The sequence below is a fragment of the Lissotriton helveticus genome, chromosome 6 (genome assembly GCF_964261635.1).
Source record: "Lissotriton helveticus chromosome 6, aLisHel1.1, whole genome shotgun sequence".
Taxonomy (NCBI): domain Eukaryota; kingdom Metazoa; phylum Chordata; class Amphibia; order Caudata; family Salamandridae; genus Lissotriton; species Lissotriton helveticus.
Window position 1 is genome coordinate 545,511,771 of NC_136067.1, and position 24,150 is coordinate 545,535,920.

Consider the following 24,150-nt stretch of genomic DNA (forward strand, 5'->3'; position numbering starts at 1 on the left):
CTTAATGAACATCTTCGAGCGGCATGAGGTTTTAAACTAAATCGGAATGTCGTACAAGTGACATCTTTATGTGCCTGCTCATTAACTGTCAAATCAGCCTCCCGGAATACAAATGATTGAATCCACTGGCGAGGAGGCTCAAAAAATGTAGGTGTCTCCTAACACATCGTTGGCAAACATGAGATCTTGGCCTCATGCGTAGTCGAAGAGCTGACGCTCAATAGCAACTTTTCTTATATAAATTAAATAGATCGACCTTTGATTTCGGTTTAACACACAAAACAAATACAAGCATCATAAATATATTTAATTAAATGAAAAAATCGATTAATATGATAATGAGCTAATGGCGTTATTTCTTCTGAACCTCCTGCAAAGAGCTGTCCTCCTCAGAACGGGTCACCAATCACCTTTATGCAGTTTTTATGTTCAGGCAAGTCTTACAAGTGTACTTCTTTTTTGAGTTCAAAAAATTTTTATTGAAAGAAATGCATGGTAAAGGAACAGAATGTGAACAAATACTGTAGGGAAAAAGAAAAAAGGGGGTAAAAGGGAAGGGGAAAGATACGATGACGGATCAATAAAAAAGATATAATAGCAATACAATTGGAAATAAACAATTCATAATAGAGAAACTAATCATGGAAAGCAAGAATATAAAATACAGTAAATATGCAATAGAGTAAAAAGGCAAATATAACTATGCAGTAAAATGGATTAGTTGAACATGAAGAAATGTGAAGGAGATCAAGGGGGTTTAGGAACTTCCTGCTGTGCAGGTCGAGGACGAAAGGAACGGGTTGTACAACTATCTAAATATGAGGTGATAGGAAGCCATAACTCAGCACGTTTAGTGGCCATCTGTGGAGGAAAAACAAAAGCAGTATCCAGTCTATGGTTATGACACACATTATACCACCAAGCCTTAAACGTAATACTCGACGTGGATTTCCAGTTAACCGTGATTTGTTGAAAGGCAACTGCTATTAATAAATCAACTATTCGAACACTAAGATCAATGTGGTCCCAACATGGAGAGAGGCTACCTAGAAAAATATGTGCGTGTGAAAATGGAATAGTAGTTGAAAAAATGACATTGAGTTGAGCCCATACTTGTAACCAGAAGGCATGAACATTCTTACAAAGGAATAACATGTGAAACAAGGTAGCATTTGGGGAAGCACATGACCAACATGTATCAGGTGTGGTGGGAAAACGTGTATGAAGGGTGGAAGGAGTATGAAGCAGACGGTTATAAATAAAAAAGAGGGATTGCGTTAGGGAGGCAGCTCTGGAGGATTTGCGAATCTTCAACCAAATCTTATCCCAAGTGGAAGTGGGCCAAGATAAGGAAAAGTCAGTCTCCCATTGCTCCTCAACTTTGCTTTTGAGTCTAGGGAGAGTACGTGTATGAAGATGTTTGTATAGGAGTGCAGCTTTTGGAAAGGTAAGTAAAGTAGAATGGAGGTGAGTGATAGGATCAGGAGTGGATGTAGGAGGACGAGATTGGGGAAGGCTATTATATGTGTCCATAACTGATGCTTTAAGTAGAAGATATTGGGGAAGAGAGGAGAGAGGTAGGTGAAAATGAAGACGAAGGGTGTGAAAAGGTAGGAAGACGGAGTTGGAAAACAGTTGTGAGATCCAAAGCAGCCCTTTGGTTCTCCAAGACTTCCAAAGAATAGGCCTACCTCGAATCAAAAGGTACTTATTATGCCAAATAGTGGAGGAGAGGAAATCAGCAATGCAGGCAGGAGGCGGGGGTTTGGAGGCCAGGATGAGTTTAAGGGTGAACTTATGTATAGGAGTGAGAATTGAGGCAGGTTTGCGTGAAAAGGAGATACACTCGGCAAAAGAGAAAGGTGAGAGAAACAGGCGTTCCACCTTGGTCCACAAAGGGCAAGGAGAATCAGGATCCTGTAACCAAAAAGAGGATTGGCGTAACAGAAAAGCCTTGTGATAGGCATAAAAATCCGGAAAATTAACTCCACCATCAGAAATAGGACGAATGAGCCGAGCTAGAGACATCCTGGGTTTACGCTTACTCCAAAGAAAAGAAGATAGGATCGAATTAATTTTTTTTATGAATTTAGCTGGAATAGCAACAGGAATATTAGATAGGGTATAAAGAATAACAGGGGAAAGCATCATTTTGATTGTGTCTAGGCGACCCCACCAGGACAAGTAAAGAGGATGCCACCTCGCAGTGAGATCAGATATTTTCTGGATGCACTTGGTTAAACAAAGGGAGACTGTGTCAGGGATCGAGGGGGTAATATGCAAACCTAAATATTTAATATTAGAAGGACTCCAGGTAAAGTTTGAAGCAGTAAAATCATTCTTAAAAGTAAATTTGGTCAAAGGCAAGATTTCGCATTTATCATTATTAAGCTTGTAACCAGAGATTGAGGAGTAATGTTGAACTTCCACCAAAAAAGCGGGAATAGAGACAGTAGGGTTAGAGATAAATAGTAAAATGTCGTCTGCATAAGCAGCCAATTTTATGGAAAGGTCATTAGTGTGAAAGCCATGAATATCAGGATTTTGACGGAGTTTAGATAAAAAAGGTTCTAAGGCCAGGTTGAAGAGAAAGGGCGAGAGAGGACAGCCTTGACGAACACCCCTACCAAGATCAAAATAAGGAGAAACTTGGCCGTTTGCGAAAACTGCAGCACGTGGATGAGAGTATAACAGCGAAACCAGGGACAGAAATTTAGGTCCAAATCCAAACCAATTAAGAGTGTGAAAGAGGTAAGGCCACTCTACTCTATCAAATGCCTTTTCAGCGTCCAAGGCAATAGCTGCGAGAGGAGATTGGAGATGTGAGGATTTTGTCAAGATGTTGAAGAGGAGTCTGGTATTGTCTGTAATATAACGGCCTTTGACAAAACCAGATTGTTCATCTCCAAGGAGGTCAGGGAGCAGATGGTCCAATCTAAGAGCTAGTAGTTTGGCAAAAATGTTATAATCTATGTTAACTAGGGAAATGGGTCTATAATTTTTACAGTATTGGACATCCTTTCCCGGTTTGGGAATTAAACAAATATGGGCGTCGGAAAAGGTGCCAGAAGAAGTGCCTAATTCAGTAAAAGAGTGTATAAGGGAGTGAAGTTTCGGAATAAGAAGCTTCGAAAAATGAAGATAAAACTCAACAGTGAACCCGTCGGGGCCAGGCGCTTTGTTCAATTTTAAACGATTAAGGGCGTTAAGTAGTTCTTTTTGCGAGGCATCAGATTCTAAGGAGGAGAGGTCAAGAGGGAAAGAAGGAGGGGCTTGAATAGTAGAGAAAAAATGGGCTAGAGTCTGAGGGGAAGAAGGTGTGTCTGAAGTGTATAAGGACTCATAGCAGTGTGAAAAAGTAGCAAGAATGTCAGCATCTTTGTGATGTAAATGGGCATCATCATCATATATCGATTCAATGGTTATTTTGTTTTGTTTAATTTTCAAGTAATTAGCAAGAATCTTTCCGGCTTTGTTCCGACCACCATAAAATTTGGCACTAGATTTAAGCAAATATAAAGAAGCATCTTCAGTAGACTTCTCGTTAAACTTAAGTTTGGCAGCAACCAGAGATGTCAGACTATCTGAAGAGTGCAAGGTAAAATAGGCGTGTTCCAATCTCTTAATATCCTGAAGAAGGTTCTTGGTAAAGTGACGAGCAGATCTACGTTTTTTAGCAACATAGTTAATAATGAAATCACGGGCTGCTGCTTTAAAGGCATCCCAGAGAGTATGTTTCGAAATGGGTGGGACATCATTAAAAAGGAAAAATTCATCAAAAAAGGCAGAAAAAGAAATAGAAAAATTGGGGTCTAGAAGGAGAGCATTATTAAAACGCCATCTCTTGGGACCCTCCGTCTTGGGTAAAACGTCAAGACTAACCAAGACAGGGGCATGATCCGAAAGTAAAATTGGACCAATTTCTGCCGCCTGTAGTGTTTGAGAAAGAGCGTGTGACACAAAAATATAATCAAGCCGTGATTGAGAACGATGGTGGGGGAATAAAAAGTAAATTCTTGCAAAGTTGGGTTGCATAAACGCCAGGAGTCAACAAGCTTATGTTGCGAAATAGCTTGGGTAAACAATTTGTGAGGCTTTGTGGGAATGTAAGTAGCATCGGATTTCCTATCCAAAAAAGGATCAAGAGGGTGATTGCAATCTCCCGCAAGGATGAAGTTATCATCCATGAATTGCGTGATACGGGGAGAAAGGTCAGCCCAAAAAAGGGGGTCACCCGTCGTGGGACCATAAACATTAAGGAGAGAGATTGGAACACCTCTAAGTGATAGTCTGACATGGGTCCATCTACCATTGGTATCAGAGTCTTGAGATAGGACCAATAACGGAAGTGATTTACGACATAAAATGGCAACACCATTGCGTTTTCCATCTCCCTGTGAGAAAAAGACATCACCCACCCACCCTCTCTTAAGTTTACCAGATTCTATGTCTGATAGGTGGGTTTCTTGAAGAAATGCAATGTCAGTATTTAATTTGGCCAGGTGAGATAAAATACGCTGTCGCTTAACAGGTGAATTAATACCCTTAACATTCCATGACACCAAATTTAAAGACATAGTTTACGAATAAAATGCATAAAATAGCTGAGCAATGCTTCCATGAAAGAAGGAGGAGTAGGAAAAGAAGAAATAGCAAACAGAAGAATGAGTGATCAAAAGGATATGTAGGAAAATAGAAGTAGGATGAGGAAGAAGGAAGAAAAGTTCAAGAAGAATGAGGTCAGAAATAGGAGAGAGGTCCAAGAGCGATGAGGGAAGAATGAGAAAGAAGAAAAGGATGTTGATGGAGGTAGAAATGAGTAAGAAATAAAAAGCAGTGATAACAATAAAAGAGTAAATATAACCGGAAGAGAAAAGAACATCATCGTAGAGCAAAACAGAAAATACGTCGGTAAAGTAAGGGGAAGTGAAGAGGGACAGGAAACAAAAAAGGTACAAAAAACAAGAAGAAAACATACCTACGAAGGGAAAATACGAGAAGAAGACGAGGGGGGAAGGAGCCAGGTAGGGAAGGCAACACAACTGAGGTCAGCCGAGCAAGGAACCGGGGAGATGTCATCATGGATCAATGGGTTCCTGTGGAAACAAAGACGGGGTAAAGCTGAGAAGGCAATACAAAACAAAAAGCAGTGGCAAAAATGACGGTGAGGAAACGAACTTAATGGGAGACGTCATAATATGGAAAAGGAAGAAAACAAACAATCAAACATGAAACGTCAGAAAGGGGGAGATTAGAACAACAGAACGCATGGGTAGTGCATAAAGCAACTAGCATAATCAAAGAAGCAGCCTAAAATAGGAGGCAACAACAAAACAGCAATGAAAGAGCGCAAGTCTCCAAACAAGCGTGCAGTGTGAACAGTCAGCCAGGAGAAGAAGATGAGGGACCAGATGTATCCATAGTAGAGGTGCGGTGGGCATTGATGAAACTCTGCAATCTTACTGGATCTTCATAGGTGGTGGTCTTGTTGTTATAGGTGACCTTGAACAGACACGGGTGATATAAACCATGCTGAGGAAGGCTTTTCTACGAGCAGCAGTAGCTTTGGCGTAATCCTGAGCAAAGAATAATGGAGAATTAAGCCAAGTCAGTTTGGGAAGAGCCTTAGCCGCTACTAGAACTTTCAAAAGGTCTGTGTACTCCAGGAAATATAGGATAACACCCCTTGGCCTTTGGGACATGGAAAGGGATGTAGGTAAACGGCCCAGACGATGCGCACGTTGGATGTTGAGCGATGTATCCTGTGGTAGATGGAGCAGTTTAGGGAGGAAGGATTTAAAAAAGGCAATCGGGTCAGACCCTTCAAGATTTTCTGCAAGACCATAAATACGAAGATTATTACGCCTGCCTCTATTTTCCAACTCCTCCACCTGCTTTTGAAGAGCTCCTACTTGTGAAGACAAGTGGGTAACTTTGGCTTGCGATTCTTGAAAAGATGCAACAGAGTGCTCCACCGAAGAAACTCTCGTTTCAATTTGAGACCAATTGTCCGTGAGAACTTGAAGCTTGGCGTTAGTCTCCTCCATGAAAGGGCGAAGTGTTCCAATTTCCTCAAGATAAGGACGAAAAGAGCGTATTTCCTCTAATAGCAGCTCCATGGAAACAGGAGATGTTGACTTAGGCGGAGAAAGAGGTGTTTTCTTCAACCGCTTGACAGTTGTCTTCCCCAATGTTGGAGGAGAGGGCGTTTCCATTAGTTCCTCCGAGCCTGAGGGTGAAAGAGAGTCTTCTAATTGGGAGAGAGCAGAGAATACTTTAGAGTTCTTGATAAAAGCCACCCTGGTAGATGCTTTGGAGGAAGAGCGAGACATGAGTTGTTGTTTTCCCATGTAGAGGAACAAAGAAGCGAAGACTGAGTAACACTTGGTAATAGCGATGAAAAGTGCTGGAAACGACCCCAATGATGATGAGCTATTCAAGAAGAGCAAAAGACAAAATGGCGGAAAAGCGTAACCATGCACTTCATACAAAGTTCCCCCAAACTGCTCCAAACATCCAAAGTTGAAATGTAAGTCAGCAAGACCTTTGATAAGGGCAATTCACCAAGTCATCGTTGGGCTAAGAAGGAGACATGAAGGAAGCTGCTGCGTCATTAAGGCAAATCCCATGCAAATATGTTAATGAAGGAGGATAGTACGTAATCTACCATCCCTACTTGTAGCTAAATGAGGGTGTAAACAGGAAAGTCATTCCATAGAGTAACCAGAAGAAAATATAATTATGGGAAGCCAAATTGTGAGGCAGAAGGAGGAATAGTCCCACAGTCAATCATAAACACTGCAGAGCACTCAAAATGGCGGCCGCGTTATGTGAGGAGTAATTTTTACCTCATGTGCGAGGCACCGGAGAAAGGTGATAGCATGTCTGGGTCCTGAAGAGGTGCGCTGGTGATCCGGAAGAGAAGCAGACTACATGTGCGGGCTGGGCGAAAAACCACCTCCGTCTCCGTAAAAAAGTCGCACCGTGACAGGATGCGCAAAATGGCGGCTGCGCGCACCGGAGCGGCTATGAAGGCAGAGCGGCTGATATCTTCGCTTCCGTCGCTCAGGAAAGGTCTTCAAAGGCGCCGCTGCATAGCGGAGATGTTCCGACGGCAGAATGCGACGTCAGGACAGGAACATCGCGGGAAGGAAAGCAAGATTCCCGGCACCTCGGCGGAGCCTCACTCAGGCGCCGCCATCACCTACGGCGCCAAGCCACGCCCCTACAAGTGTACTTCTGATGCATTAGATGTCCTGGTGCCCTAACATGACAAATTAGGTCCTTCAAGAAAAGGTATTACTGGGTTTTTTGGTGCGCCATCAACACTACAAATTAATTGTAATTGTATGAACATGGGAAGTTACCATAATCAATCGTATTGTACCAATAAATACACAAATCTGTTATGAACCATATTGTGCATGGGCAGACAATTTAAATGTGAGGACAGTCCTCTTCTTTAATAAGTATAATTTGAAAAAAATTTGGGGGCAGATTTACAAGCCTGTTGCACCACTTTAGCGTCACTTTTACCATGGGAAAAGTGTCGCAAAAGTGGCGCAAGGGGCTTGTAAATCTGCCCCTTGGTGTTAAGGCAGACTTCTATATCAAGTCAACTAGGTTTTGAACTTCACCTGACTGTTCTTCAAAACCTGGTTCACCCAAAATATTAGTACTGATTATATATTCCTTCATTAAAAGCTAAGCTCAATGTCAAATCTGTAGTTTCATTAATTATTCTCTTTGACGCTGATGTTGCTGAAAGGCAAATTCTATAAATTCAAAATCCGTGATTCTGAAAATTAGTCCATTAGGTCTAGCTGTTACATATAAAAATAATGTAGGGGAGTACGCTTCACTCATATTACCTTTCCTTAAACATCTTAGCCTTTACAAGGTTAAATAACAAAACCCAGCACATACTCCCCACTGGTAGATCAACATATTTCAAGGCAACATGTCTACTAAACATTCTTAGCAAGGGAACTGCTGGCGGCCATGAGGAGGGTAGTAGGTCTTCTGATGAATTGGAGGAAATCATGCCTATTCCCCGCTACAGCAGGCCGGGAGAGGCCGCAGGCTGTGGACGGAGTACTATCGGAAAGCAGTTGTCTGCCACACCTGTGGGTACAGGTTTACCACAACCAAACAGACCTCTTAGAAGACAATGTAGGAAAAGAGATTAGTGGAGTGAAATCATGCTTTGACTTCTGGGGGGAAGAGTAGCACTACTGAAGATAGGGACTCTGACAAGGTAGCTATATTTCTTTGGAGTACTTCCGGGCTGGGTCCCGGCAGGGATGTCAAGTCAATCTTTTGGGGGGCAGGGAGACGCGGGGAGACGCAGGGTGGCACTGACCATGCTCACAAGACCAAAGATAGATGGTGGACTGGCACTGCCTGATTTTGAATATTATTATATAGCTGGGCAGTTGCAATGGCTCACAAAATGGGTTGTCAGTCGGTGCAGAGGATTGATCAGCTGGATGCTGTGACTCAGAGCCTAAGCCTCTTATCCTGTATCGTATAGTGTTATGCCTGCCTACACAGGGGGGAGATAGCATGTCTGAATTAAAAGTAATTTGCAAATGCTGGGTCTGAAGTTTGCAGAGGTCCAAGACAAAACAACCATATGCCCCAGACATCCCGTTATCTATCTGTATGGAACTGACACATGGGGGGGACCTGCAAGGCCTGGAGTCGTGGATAGAGGCAGGAGTGACCACTATTGGCATGTTATTTGAGGATGGGTCCCTGCTGTGGTTTAATGACTTTAGGGAAAGGTATGATGTGCCTCAGGGACATTTTCTGCTACACAATGCACTCACAGTGGCGATACACAAACAATGGGGAGGGGGACTCTCAGAACCACCATTGCCGGAAGGGTACATAATAACGGCCTCCAGGGCATAGAAAACAGTCACCTGCTCATACAGATGTCTCGTAACACGATACTCCCAGCACTCAATCTTCGGGAGAAAGATTTAGGGCAACCCATAGCTGAGAAAATATGGGGTGGCCTAGTGGAACAAGCAAGTAAGATCTCTAGAAATGCCAGGTTTCAACTAATACATTTTTATGTCCTTCACAGGGCATACCTCACACCAGGTCACATTAATAGACACTTTAACATACAAACAGCTGTAGGTCACCGAAGTGGCAGGGAGGGGGCTGAGTTCTGTCCCATGTTTTGGAGCTACCCTGAACTAGAGAACTCCTGGAGAGCAGTAGTCACAGTATTCACAGAAGTGATGGGGAGAGAAGTGGCCAAAACAACAGGGTACTGTCTCTTACCCTGGTTCCCTCACACCTCCAAAAATAAAGTAACAAGTAAATGTCAAGACCTGGGATTCGTACTGGACAAATGGGAGATTACTAGTCATTGGAAGACATCAGGGGGCCCCAGGTCAGACAGGTGGAAGAGGAAGCTAACACAATGGGGAGATTATGAGGGGGCAGGACAGCTGAGAGAAGCCAGAAGAAATGGGAGTAAGGGATCCCTAAAGACAGCCAGGGCATGGGAAGTACTAGTGGCACAACTTAAGCAGCCAGAAGCTGGCTCAAAGGAGCAAATGCCGGGGTGACATAAGAGCTGGAGACAGGGAATATTGACCTGCGGGTCACCTTGCGGAGTGCACTAGAGACAATCCCTCCGCAGGGATTGATAAGGCAGTATGAGTAAGGAGTAAAGGTATGGAATAGATCCACTCACATTATCATGATCTTAATGTCACATAGGCTGTAAGTAGGGACCAATGTTTACCACAACACATCAGGCGGGAGGGGGCAGTGGGAGTTGGTCGCTTATTGCAAGAGACAGACAAGAGCATGTGGTAACCCATGGCTCACTGCCATTAGAGTATCAAAAGATAGCGGACAGCTTGATAAATTGCAACTGATAGTGGGAAGACAAGATTCCGACTTGCATGTGATCCCCTAACAGGTAGTTTAAAAAGAGGAGGAGGATATTGATATGTGGGTGAGCAGAAATATTGTGTATGGAAAAGTGTATTCATGGTGCCTAATGTAAAAAAGTCATGAATAACTGTTTAATAAAATGTGTTTAAAAAAAAAAGTCTTCGAACACAAAGGATCTGACATTCTCGGGCAACACTCATATATTTTACGTAGGACTGGCGTAGGGGGATTCTATCTATCTCCACCCAACCAATGCTGCTCAATTTTACAGTCTAACCTATTCCTCGGTGCCCATTTCTCTAATATTTTCAAAAAGAAAAAGTGTAAGCCAGGTCACTCATAAAATAGCAAACCCTCTATAATTAGGTGTTTGTATACCACAAAGAAAAATGTGTGGAGAAAGGAGAAAGTGCCTCACGGTCGCACCACCAGAGAGGATACTGGCAGGTTCTCACCAGCTTGCCAACGGTTTTGTCATGATCTGTAACTTTCTCATATAGAAAAGAAATTGCATGTCCAATGAAAAGAAGATGTCAAAAATAATGCAGTGTGATCAACATATCACTAAAGAAAACAGAAAAGAAAATGGAGACCCCGTGAGAAGACAAGACAAAGTGTCTCGAATAAAATTGAGGTAAACTCATGTATATGGTTGTACCCTTTTTAATCCTAAGTGTGAGTTTGCTCCACATTAAAAACACAGAATGTTGTAAACCTCTTCAAGGAAGGCCAACATGTTTCATTGCCTTTATATCTTTGCGGTAAAATTGGTCAGGACAATCGAGGTCAGCAATCACCTCCCTGGACATCTGACATTGAGTCACGAGTGACTGACAAACAAAAATGAATGATTAAAAATTAGAAACACCCCCATTCGCAGCTTACGTCAGTGCAGATATTATTAAAATCAGAACACAGATTGAGACATAGCCCCAAATTCTGTCCTATAAAGATCATAATATTTGCCTAGTGGGAGCCATGGCCCCACGTACCAGCTTCCACTCAGTCACGAGGGTGTATATCTATTATACTTTGATCCCTCTCAAACAGCACAGCCGTTGCTTATAGGTTTATCTGTGGAAATATACACATATCATTAGATACATCTAAAATTGTCCCTCGATGTATCACAACATCGTCAGTTTTGGTTCCATAACTGGGACGTCGCCTTGGTGTAACCATTCAGTACAAAAGTATATGCCATCACGTCCCTATATTCACTTAGTTTCTTAAGGCACACCCTCGATATCCCAAATTGAGACCCTAATGCAAGCCGTCACCAGCTACATACTTGGCCACACCTTGGCGGTTATGCAAGGACCGGCCGGGATACTAGAACCACAAGGCACACTTTTATAAAAATCATAAACATCCTCTCACTCATGTCCCGCTAGAGTATTCACATAACGGACATCTCTTGATAACAGCACCCCACTACACACACACTCTTACCGCTACCTGATGACCTTCGCGCGGTATCTCAACCTGGCGTGTGGGTGCAGAGGGACTTCATCCAGTTGAAAAGTCCCGCAGCCAATCTGCTGCGGCATTGCATAATTCACATTCTTAGTAATTAGTTGCGAGAAACATGTACAAGAAAACATCAACTGATAAAACCTCTTTCTATCGCAAGGCCTATACATACCTCTAATACACGAGCATTAATAAATAAAAATGCCCATTCTAAAATACCACAACTCTCAAAAATCTCATAATAAAAACCTAATTACAAAATTATACCACGTACCTTTACTTGATTATTGGCTTGTTGCTCTATGCTGTAAAGGCAAACGAATAGGATACCCTAAACTGTAGGCCATAGATGTGACTGAGCATCACAGTTGATTTATAAACCAAAAACGTGTGTGGAATAAACTTATTGTAAGAAACATACATGAAAGAAAATAAAACTGAAATGTTGCCATAATTTGAGAAGCGATACAGGTCAATGACTTCCACAATCTACACTTATAAAAAGCATTTGACAAGATATCCTGTATTAAGCATCGTTTGAAAATGTATGAAAATGAAATAATTTTTGTTATTTTCATGAAACACTAGATGACGGAAATACTCTTAATAAAAGCTTCTCTGGGGGATATTTAAATAGATTCTTTTTTAATTAAGCTACTGGGCAAATATACCTATAAATATACTTTTTAGCATTATCTTTCCCCAAAACAACTTTGAGTTTAAGGCACCTTGGGGCACCTCTAAGCACTATTTTTCAAATCCTTTGAAGTTGTACACATTTTACTGCTCCAATGCATTTTATGAAATCTTATTTGCACAGTTAAAACTACTTTTAATTTCTGCCAAGAAAAGCTTTGGGGAATAGGGGGCTCATCCATGCATTAATTTGCCTTTCACACCACATGTACTGGGTGAAGTTGCAGTCGTTTATATCCTAGCTCACCAGTATCACCCCTGACGTACCCCATGGGCCTACATTTTGCTGTAGTTTTTATATAGTTTTTATATAGAATATAATGAATGAGCATAATTCTAGGAGGGTAATTTGGATGTTTCATGATGACCTATGTGTGTATTCATACCTGTAATTAAAAATCAAGTGATTTGTGCATGTTTAGGGGCATATGTATCAAGCTATTTTGAGGTCGCAAACACTGCAGTTCGCAAAAAAACTGTGCGATCGCAAAAAAGCTATTTTCTATGTATAACTGAAATAGCAATGCAAAAAAGGTATTCGCAAAATTAGCAAATACCTATTTTGCGACTATAGAAATCTGCAAATTGATTTACAAATACACTAATACAAACAAACAATTAGCGATTTTTGCAAATTGCGGTATCACAATTGCAATTTTGCAAAATATATGTAAGAAAAAATTGCAAATTCCGAATTATCAGTATTTGGAATTTTGCACATGCAGTATACCACCAACTAAAAGCAGTGGTAACCAGGTGCAAAGTATTTAAACAGGCCCAGAATGCAACATGAGTTTTCATAATGGCAGCTCTGTATGTGATAGCCAGGAAGATGCAATTTCAAGCTGCAGCACAGAGAAGGAGGCGACAGGAATGGATATTCAGAGTGTGCATCACTCTGTTTCAGCCGACTAAGGAGGAGATCCTTGAGAAGTATAGGCTGGACTCAGCCATAATGGAATTGATAGCTGAGCTGAAACCCATGCTTCAACACCCAACCCGCAGGTCACAAACCATTCCAGCCCATGGGCAGTTCCTGTATTCACTGTACTTACTGGCATCAGGGAGTTTCTAGGGGGTGTTAGCAGCAGCAGGAGGGGTCTCCCAGAGTTGCCTGTTGTGCTTCTTCCAGGTATTTTTGGATGCAATGGTACAGAGGTTACCACATCATATTCAATTCCCCACCACACAACAGGCATTACAGCAAAAAAAAAACTGGACTTCTACCAGATTGCACAATTCCCACATGTCATTGGCTGTATAGATGGAACCCATCTAGCCCCATCAAACAATGAGTACGTATTCAGGAACCACAAATCTTATCATTCCCTCAACATACAGGTCATCTGCAATGCTAAATATATGATCAACAACATTAATGCAAAATACCCTGGCAGTACACATGGCTCCTTTATATTTAAACACAGTGGGATATACAGATGTCTCACTGGTGGCGAATTTGGCGAGGGCTACCTGCTAGGTAAATGCATGTCTAACACTCTAACATACAGTTAAGGTCTGAAGTGGGAGGACATTGATTAACCACCTTATGTCTTACATCCTGTAGGAGACAGTGCATATGATGTGCAAGACTTCATCTTAACACCTTACCTCAATCCAGCCAATCCATGGGAGCGGAGATATAATGGTACACACAAATCTACAAGTTGTGTAATAGATCGGACATTTGGGATACTAAAAAGCCGGTTCTGCTGCCTCCACAAAAGTGGAGGAGCACTCCAATACAGCACAGAAACCAGCTGCAAGATTGTGGCTACTTGTGCCATGCTCCACAACATAGCAACTAAAAAAGGCTCTCCAGTTGAACTGACTGATACTGATTCATCTGAGAATGAGGGCCCAGGTCCACGTTGCAGACCAGCAGGTGGTGTAGGGGCAGCTTCGGGCTGACTCAGACGTGATGAGATAACACAAAACTATTTTTAGGTGAGTAATGATGACGCAATGCAAAAGATAATTTGTGCATGACTGTGTTTTATTTGACCTTTAGCTGCAGGTAAATATCAGTCACACAGCTTCAAATAATAACTTTATGACTGGCATAATATGTTGTACATGTTATGGCCACAGTGCATGTATGAGGGTAAACAAAAGTCAACATGACCTGGGTTACTTTACCCATTGCCAATATGGTGTTGGAACAGTTTTTTTTTTTGGCACGTCCTGTTGTCGCACGCTCATGGGGCTGACTGCTCTCCCTTGAGGCACCCGTCGTTGTTCCCTGCCTTACACTGTGCCGTCTGTGTTCGGCAATTGGTGGGGTGATGCAGCTTCTGCTTGACAGCTCCTCACTATCCCTTGTGCCAAGGAGTCCTGTGCCTCCTAATATAGCAGTCTGTAGCTAGTCTACAGCTTTAGTCACCTGCACCAACCCTTTGGCCACATCCTGGCTGCAGTGTGCCATTTCAACCTGCTTGCTTACTTAGCGGCGTGACAGCAGGAATGTTGCATTACACAGGCGGTTGACCGCTTGGCTATATGTGTCCGGACGGCTGTAGAGACGTTGTGTCCCCCTGCGTCTGCCTGCCTGGTCTCTCTTCATGGTGGCACACAGTTCTTTAATTGCGCCCGTCATTTCTCTCATGCCCTCCTTCATGTCACAAAGGTTATTGTTAAGACATCAGCTACTGGTGTATTGATGCTTTGATTTTGTTTGCAGGCGCTGGACCTTTACCATGGTGCCTTTCAGTCCAGCAAAGATGTGTGATCCAAAACAGCAGCTGCACTGGTGGTTGCCATTCGCTTGCGTCTTCTGCATGATTCTTCCGTACGGTGCACAGGGGGCTGTTCTTGGACCTGTTCTACACGCTGTGCCTGGTCTGGCTGGTTCTCATCCACTATGGATTCTGGTTCTCCCTCTAACAGTGGAAGTGGAGGCACAATATAATGCTGTCTCTGTGGGACAGGCGTTGTCAGTGTGGTTTGTTCTGTGTCCTCTTGCCCTGCCTGGTCCTTTGTATGTGCAGGCTCCTCAGCTCCTCAACTGTCATCATGTGTTCTAATTAGAACTGTAAATGAAAAGGCATATTTTAATTGTATGTTCTGCTTCACATTGTTCACTTACTAAAGTTTTCTGATTTTGGATTAGCTAAGTGCTGTCTAGCGTTTTTTGCCTTTAATGATTTACGTCTACTGATTCTACATTGCTGTGTGTCATTGCCCCACTGTAGGATGCATTTGAATACATCTCCCATGATGCATTACTGGGCATGCTGGAAAAAGTGTAATGGAGTTGCATTTTTACTTTGTAGTTGGTGCATTCCTGAGTGTGTGATTGAGATGGTAATGTGACGGGGATGATTTGGCATGCATCTTACCTTGTCTGGTGTTGGGAGGGTCAGAGCTGTCGATGTCAGCCCCACCACTGACAATCTCTGGTTGTAGGGTGAACTCCAACAACTCCTCAAGAGGTGTAGATTCAGTTGCAGTGGAGGTTCCCCCACCAGTCTTCTTTGCCTCTGCCAGCCTGGTTGCCACCTTGTCCTTGGACCTGGCGCGCATATCGTACCAGCGCTTGTGCAGATCTGCAACAGAGCGCTGGGTCACAACAATGGCATTGACCTTTGCCTTGATGTCCAGCCACAATTTTCTTTTTTGTGACTCTGGCACATGCAGTGATTTCTTGCCAAAGAGCAACTCATAGCTTACTGCCATTTCTTCTATGAGCACCTCCTGCTCCCTCTTACTAAACGTGCGCTTTCTTTGCCTCCCAGCCTCCTCCTTATCCTTCTCTTTCTCCTAGGGATCCATTGGAAGATGTTGGAGCTGCAGTCCAAAGTGGTTTGCTTCTCCTCTCAGCCTCTCACACAGCCTCAAGCAATCAGGAACAGCATGGGGAGTCATACTTCATGGGTGTGATGTCATCAAGTTGCACCTGAATTGTAGATTCTCCAAAATGGCTATTCCTTATTTGCGATTTCACAATTAAGGAATCTGCAATTTTTTGGGAATCACTACATTTTAGCGATTTTTGATTTAAATCATATTTTGTGATTCTCAAAATTAGCTTCGCAAATAAATTTCATTTTGAGAATCGCAACATTGGTTTTTCATCCATATGCCCCTATGTGTTTTCACAATTAAGGAATCTGCAAATTTTTGGGAATCACTAAATTTTAGCCATTTTTGATTTAAATCATATTTTGTGATTCACAAAATTAGCTTCGCAAAAAAATTGCATTTTGAGAATCGCAAAATCGGTTTTTCATCCATATGCCCCTATGTGTTTTCATTTAAAGCTGTTCGAGGGAACCTAGGGCAGGGCTGAAGTGGTTGAAAGTCCAGTTAATAGGGCATTTCCAAAGTCAATTGTTTAATAAGTATGGCTTTTACTGCTAGTCTCAGGCCGTTGTGGAGAGAAATTGATTGATTCTATATTGTACTCTCCATTTAGCGCTCACATTTTTGCCCAAGTACATGCTGAGTGCATATCGACATCGAACAAAAAAACAAATGTATAATCAATTCTTTTTGCAGTTTTTGCTGTTTTTAGGAGATAGTCCAATTTTGTCTTTTCATGCACTTGTCAGGTCGTAGGTGAGAGATCTACGAGGGTGAATTCAGATTTCTCAATTTGCGTTGAAACTGTTTCTGCGTCATCCAGGAATGGATCTACTGGACATCTTATCAAGTTGATAAAGCTCCATTTGCCATCAGTACTCAGATAAAGAGTATTTTCGGGAAAGTGGCGAAAATAAATGTCTTCTGTTTGTAATGTGTTGATGAAAGATGCAACATAAGATAAGATCAGATTAGGAAAACAGTGATAGGGTATATACCACAAGTATTTTTAATTGGTGGTGATCCACAAATAGTTTTAATTAGTAATCTGTGGAATAGGCAGTGCACAACTAGGGCAAGGTACACTCTTATCGCCTTCCTTGAAGTTACTGTTCAGGTGGGTACGCTCATAGATGACAAACGGAAGTCAAGTGTCAGTAAAGCAGTGGTAGGAATGAAGGTTGATTCACATTTTTCAGCCCGCAATATGCTAGCCTGTGATATAGAAACAAAGTACAAATATTGAGGCAGAGGACTTGGGGCATCCTTGTAATTCTCCTATGGTCCTGTGTTCATGTATGTAATTTAGACTGCTGTCTTACACTTATATCAAGAATCATAGATACTAATTTGATGAAGAATATGAAATATATGAGCTTAGTAATAATCTGGTTGTAAAAATGATTTTCTAACCAGGAATTAATAGTGAATCTGTGGGCTACAGCACAGATCAGGAGGATGAGGAGGCCATAAGGTATGGCACTGAAGGCAACCACAAAGTAGTGCCTCACAGTGTTATTGAACCTCCTAACCCTAGAAGCAGAATTAACTTATATCTGGTCTGAAAACCAGTTTGAGTGCACTGTGAGTGTACAAAAAGAAATTCAAAAATGCAATTGTTGATGCAAACAAATATTAAAAGTATTATTAGAATGCATTTTGACCTGTTTTTAGAATAAAGGTTGCTGAGTCAAAATGAAGAACATATTAATCATTAGAATCTCTGGTTCACTTTCAACTTATTGACTATATTCTAGGGGCATTGACAACCCATAAAACGGCCTCTGAAGGCCCTCACCAGAGATGCTAGGTCACAGAATGTGAGGACTAACACTTTTTTAGCAGAGCATCAGCTTGAATTCTGGGTTTTCTCAGCAATTTATTCATGGGGTTAGAATCACAGGAAATAATGTACTCTTGAATGAAAATAAATTACTAGCTAAACGAGGCTAGCGTGAATGGACGACCACCAAGAGGCTTTGCCTAGTAACCTTAGATCTATCATAATACTACATGGTGTAAGTCACCATTTATGCTGAAATGGCATCTGATGCACTACAGAGACTTTGTGGTCCCTTCTCTATTATGAATGTGTGATCCTTTTGAATATATGTTGGTCACATGAATGACTTCAACTTCAACGTCTGCAATTACAATTAGTTAATCAGTCAAGTTCTCTTTATTTCCGTTTAGCATAAAACCACAAAAGAACATACAAAACACAGATTAATAAAAAACACTTTTGAAGCACAACATTAATACCAATTTAATGTTATGTATGAAACATGACAAGCGAGCAGCAATATAGTAAAAAGCAATAAAATTCAAAAATTATTTAATAGACCATAGCTGCCCTCTTCTTGATAGCACCTCTTAAAAAGGCAACAATCGCACAACATATATGAGCAGAGGACAACATTTGCAAATAAACAGGGCTAGTCTTGCTTGGTTAATATGCATATCCTTTAGAAGGGGAAGAATACATTTGCTAAAACCTGCAAAATAGGATAAAGTGCAATATGTCTTGGGTTGAAAATATATAAGATTTTTTTTACAAAAACCACCAGCCCCCTGGATTTGCTACTAGACACTGCGAAAGATTTAACTTAAGCACAGTTAGAAGATAACAGCGATTTGGGTGAACCATCAGCGACAAGTAGGGTTCAATAGAGAAGTTAGTTTCCAGCATCACATGGGCCTTAACCAAGTGTTTTAACAGCGCCACAGATTCTCGCTTATCTCTACAATTTGCAAGTAATTGTACTTTGGTCCATTTCAAATCTGCTATAGAGATAATATCCACGTTATCAAACTGTTCTGGATGGCCCACCGCATACAAATCAGATTCAATATACAACAGCCATTGGATTTCATGGACACCATCAAGACATAGACAACCCTTCAATATCATTCTACAAATGCTAAATCAACATTTAACCAGACCTAGAGCCACCTAAGTAAATATCTCAAAGCAAGAATATCAGATACATATCCCATGCCTCGTTCCTCATGAGCTATAAAAGCTGGGGTGCCCCTGTGTTGGGACAGCAAACTTCTAAGAAAACTATTCTCAGCAGTTTGTAAGATAGCAGTGTCCCCAACTACCCAGATGTCACAGCCACTAGAAATGAGACACATTTGGCATGCTATATCTTCTTTATAGTTTTCAATGGCTTGTTACCCATGCCTAAGTCAAAATCAAAAATAGCAGAGACTGACCTAATTAAAAAAAGTTTTTTTAAATGTATAAGGGGAACCCAGGAATATTTTTCAGCAAACTGTACACCCAGATAAGAAAACATCAATATCCTACTCAATTCATGACCCTGTATAAATAAATCAACATTATTTACTTTTCTGCCAACTACCATTAATACAATTTCTTAAAATTGGTAGACAGGTCCAGGTAGTCCATAAAAGAAACAAACAAGTCAATACAAAGCCTAGGAGTTCATGGGATGCGGGGTCATAAAACACCATCATCTGCATAAAGAAGTGCCAGGATTGGTCTGACTGTCACCAACAAGAGGGAGATCTTTAGCACCCATAATTAGAACCTCCTATAAATTAATAATATTTAAGGTAAATAAAAATGGGTCTAAACAACATCTTTGTCAAACTCCCCTCTTGATATTAAAATTCCCTGCACACTGCCCCTCGACCCCATATCTTATTGGAGCCGTCCGGTCCTTATTTTGGTCCATTAACAATATAACAATAGTGGGATCAGCTTCCATAGAAAACATTAAGGACCACAATGTATCTCTCTTGACCATATCAAACGCTGAGGTCAGGTCCCTAAAAGTGAGATGTAGACTGCCATGCTTCACCATAACATATTTAAAAATCAGGAGATGTAAGTTTAAACACTGATCAAACGTACTCCACTCAGCCCTAATAGCATTTTACAAATCTGAAAAAACTTGATTGTCCTCTGCCCAAACAAAAAGACTATTCGAAACCACCCAGCCCATCACTGTAACACTATCAATTAGTGAAATTGATCTATAGCAACATTCGCTCTTCTACCCTTTTTTTAAAACGCTATATTGATGCACTGGTTCAGGAGGAAGGAATGCGGTCTCTGGCTGCAGCATTAAGGACCTGAGTTAAAATAGAGACAGATAACTTCAGAATCAATTTAAAAAATCAGGAGGCAACCTATTAGGTTCCAGTGCTTTATTGTTAGATAACCAAGTTATCCTAGAATTCGTCTACATCGAAAGAAGTATACGACAAGCACCATACAGAGCAGATCATAGGGTCTTCCTTGAGATCAACATTTGGACTACACACCTTTTCAAAATGCTTTGCCCACCTCGCTGGGGAAATATGTAAATAAACAGTGTTTGCTTTAGACTGGGCAAAGATGGGTGATTTACTATTTGTCAGTATAACATACTTCTCTCTACTATACTATCCTGAGCCAACAGACCCAACACATTCTTTTGGTTAAGATTTTTACTTTTTCTAATAGCAGATTTATACATCAATCGACAGCCCTTGAATGCAGCTCTATCACATGGCAACATACTCAGCTCTCTAAGAAGATCTCTCTGAGATCTAGAGCACTCCTTGTCAAACCAACAACAATGGGGGACTGATCTGTGTGGCCCATGAGAAGTCAAACCAATGCTGCTCTTATTACAGATCACTTTCAAGGACACTAGAATCTCCTAATTAGGTTTTACGATGGTACAACGCAGGAAAAGACAGCATATGTCTTTACCTCTCATTTTTTACCACGTATTTTTTTACCACGGACATGCTTTTATACCGCACAACATTACAACACATTGTTTTTATATATAAAAACAATTTATTTGTGGGGGAGAACCTCCACACCCCACAACTTACCTTAAATGTGTGGTAAAGGCATGCCAAGTAAAGGCATGCATGTGGAAAAAATATGCCTGCTAAGAAAAGCGTGGTTAAGGCACAACAAGGTAAAAACCTTGTTGTAAGGACTGTTTCCCTCCTCATTAGAGGTCTAAGAGAGACATGTATCTATCTCCCCACTACAGATAGTAATTATGTTATTGTAAAAATAACTGGGAGTAGCTTTAGCCCACATTATCTTTTGCCCTTTGACCAGAATCGAGTCACTTTGTTCCGGTGAAGTTGCTGACAACAGGTGCAACGATTGAGGACACGCGCATTTTGGAAACAAAAGCCTGGAGAGGATACAGAAAGCGCATTATAATCTGCGCTCCAAGCGCTCCGTGAGGGAGCTCACTAATGGGCGAACAGAAATGAGATTCTTCTTCGCGCATTCCTAAGAGTAAGATTCCGCTTTAAAAATTGGATTAGGAGTGGATACACAGCTGCAACTGAGATTTGATCCTCTTCATGAGAGGTGGAATTGTCCTCAATTTCTACAAATAGCACAACAGTAAACAGAAAATTTTTGCCTGAGCCTGAAGATATCGAAAGAAGCCAGGTTTTCAGAAGATACACAGACAATTGACAAAGCCCTGATGAAAGTCCAGGAACTGGTTTTGTTGGACTAGAAACGCATCGGCACATCCGAAGGAGCAATTTATAACATCAAGCGTTCCAACTGGCTATGACCAGTTGTCAAGTTGTTTTCCAACTAAAGTCTTGCTCTTTCTTTTTGACTTTGTCCCCTTTTTTCTTCATGAATATAGATTAGGTCTATCGAATAATAATTTTCCCAATTTATTCTTTGTGTTTGTATTGTGGATTATGTGTAGAATGTATGATAATTGTATATTTGAAATGTATATATTGTTGTTTTGTAAATAGTTGTGTACAGGTTCAAGTGAAATATATTGAATGTATTCGTTCCTTTTCCGTATAATTTATATACAAAAAATAATTGTAAAATATCGAGGTGGATGGGTAAAAATAAAATACCAGACCAAACGTAAAATAATTTGTGTTTGTCCCATTGGTTTGAATAAGTGTTTAAAGAAAAGGTGGGGGCAGGCAATTTGTGTTTGTTACTACATATTAGGGTCCAGCCTACCCCACCCCTTACATGGGCCTAACTCCTTAGTTTTTCAAAACTTAATCAACTGAAGTGCTAAAGTTGTTATGAAGAAGACCTCAGAAACCCAACTTATGCAGCCTCTTCACCACCTTCTCACACCATAACACTAGGCTTAAAGGATTGTGATCACACAAGGTGCTCCACAAAATCTTCAAATCCCTTATTAAGGGAGCCAGAGGGGATGAGACAAAAATATAGTCAATAACTGACTGTAATAAAAGTTGAACACCTATTATGAGAACATTTAGAAAATACTTTATACAGAGAGAAAACAAAATTAAACTAATTGAAAATACTATTCAATTATTCCCCATCAGTAGGGTGTTCAATCTGAAGGGTATCCACCTTTTCTTTGTACCACTAAGAATCTTGTATTAGACTCACACAAATTTAGATAAAAATTACCTAAAAGAAAAAGGGGGATAAAAGAACTATGCACCTCTCTGAATTTATCTTGTAACATTTTAGGAGTCCTCAAATGCCCAGAACATCGTGACCCACTTGGCAAATTATAAAATTTCAACATCAATAATTTTTACTGCTAATAGGTAAGGGCTAACAGGGTTATGATAAATAGCCTTACAAACAAGTTTCAAAGAGATCAATGTGATTACACCTTCTTTGGTGGAGAACAGCCCTATCAGAAAGTGGGTACAAGCTAAAGGCGGGGTGAAATCCATCGTACTAAGGTTATCGGGCAATAGTCCTACTGAGACAAGCACGGGGCCAGAAGAGAGAGGGGGCGTAACTATACCTTCTACGGAAGCTGCGAATATTGAAGCTATGGACAATACTATGTTAATGGACCCTCCTATATCAGTTTGCAACCATCTTAATGCTTCTGCCCTCAATGCCGCTACAACAAATATAGGATCAGAGACAGCTAAGGTCGATCCAACAACGACAACAGGGGGGGTCTCTCTTCGACCACTTAGGTCAACAATTCCAACATCTGCACCGGCAATTCCAACCCCGGGACAAGTATACACTGTAACGACTCCTCCAACGACATCAACTATTTCTGGAGTTAATCTCGGCTCTTCCTCTCTATCTTATTTACCCTCTGGACATGACTTACTAGCCAGTGATAATACTAGTAGTCCCCCTATCAATGACGCTTGCGGGAGTAATATGAATTTGAACACAAACACGAACTGGAACCTTCAGGGAGAGGTTTCTTCTTCTTTTCAAACGATCCTCCAACTACTCAGTGAGCAGAAACGCGAAGCTCAAGTACATTACGAACAGATGCGGGAAGACAGTAGAAGAACTCAATCATCCCTGCAAGAGATGTTTTGTAAATTAAATACTGTTTCACAGGATGTCGAGGAACTTCAGCACAGAGTGGTTGTAACTGAGGAAAGATCGACCCGGTCGGAAGTTGTTGTAAACAAACATGATGCTCAGATATGTCAACTACAGGCAAAGTTGGAGGACATGGAAAATAGGCAACGTAGACAGAACCTACGTGTTTTTGGAATATCAGAAGGGGCAGAAGGGGCTGATGCGAGAACATATATGGTTAATCTATTCCAGAAAGCTTTCCCCGACCTATCAGACTGGGATTGGGACTCTCAGATTCAGAGGGCGCATAGACTGCCACTAATACAGAGAAACAAAGGGGGTAAATTTCCGCGTCCAATGCTGCTCTGCATTGGAAATTTCTTACTACGCCAAGCAATATCGATTAAGGCAAGGCCAAATACCCCGGTTACCTTTGACTTTATCACATTTTTTGTAAGGTCTGATCTGAGCAAAATTACGATGGAGCGACGCTGGCGGCTGAAACAATTTATTGACCCTATAAAAGAGCTAGGAGGTCAAGCTTTCCTACAAGAACCAGCTAAGCTGAAAATTCTCAAAAATGGTCGTACATATTACTTCTCGGATGTAAACGAGATTGAAGAGCTAATGTCTAAATGGAAATCTGGGGAATCTGGGGAAGGCCGACAATAAGCTTGCTATTATTTGGTCTTTTTTTTTTTTTTTTTTTTGTTATAATTGGAAGCTTCCCTCCCCCCTTTTTTAGGTTGATTCTAATTTTGAACTGATTGTGATGTACAAGCATAGAAGGTGATATATGATCCATGGTGGTTTTAGAATACTGACCTGTCGGGCCCTTGGGGTAGCGTCTTCGCTCGGCTGCCACTACAGCGGCAGTCTGGTAGTGGGGGGGCTCCTTGGTAGGCACAAGGGAGGGGGGTGGGGGGTAATCCAAGGGTGGGTAGGGGGGGAACAAGTAGAGG

The 24,150-nt window shown here is 41.3% G+C and overlaps 1 long non-coding RNA gene across 1 annotated transcript in view; it reads right to left on the reverse strand.

Moving 5' to 3' along the window:
* LOC144761437 (uncharacterized) overlaps positions 1-24,150 on the reverse strand; it is a 203,312-nt gene that overhangs the window by 23,335 nt on the left and 155,827 nt on the right. Inside the window, exon 2 of the long non-coding RNA XR_013595715.1 lies at positions 4,979-5,096. This is a non-coding gene — a long non-coding RNA (uncharacterized LOC144761437). The remainder of the gene's footprint in view (positions 1-4,978; positions 5,097-24,150) is intronic.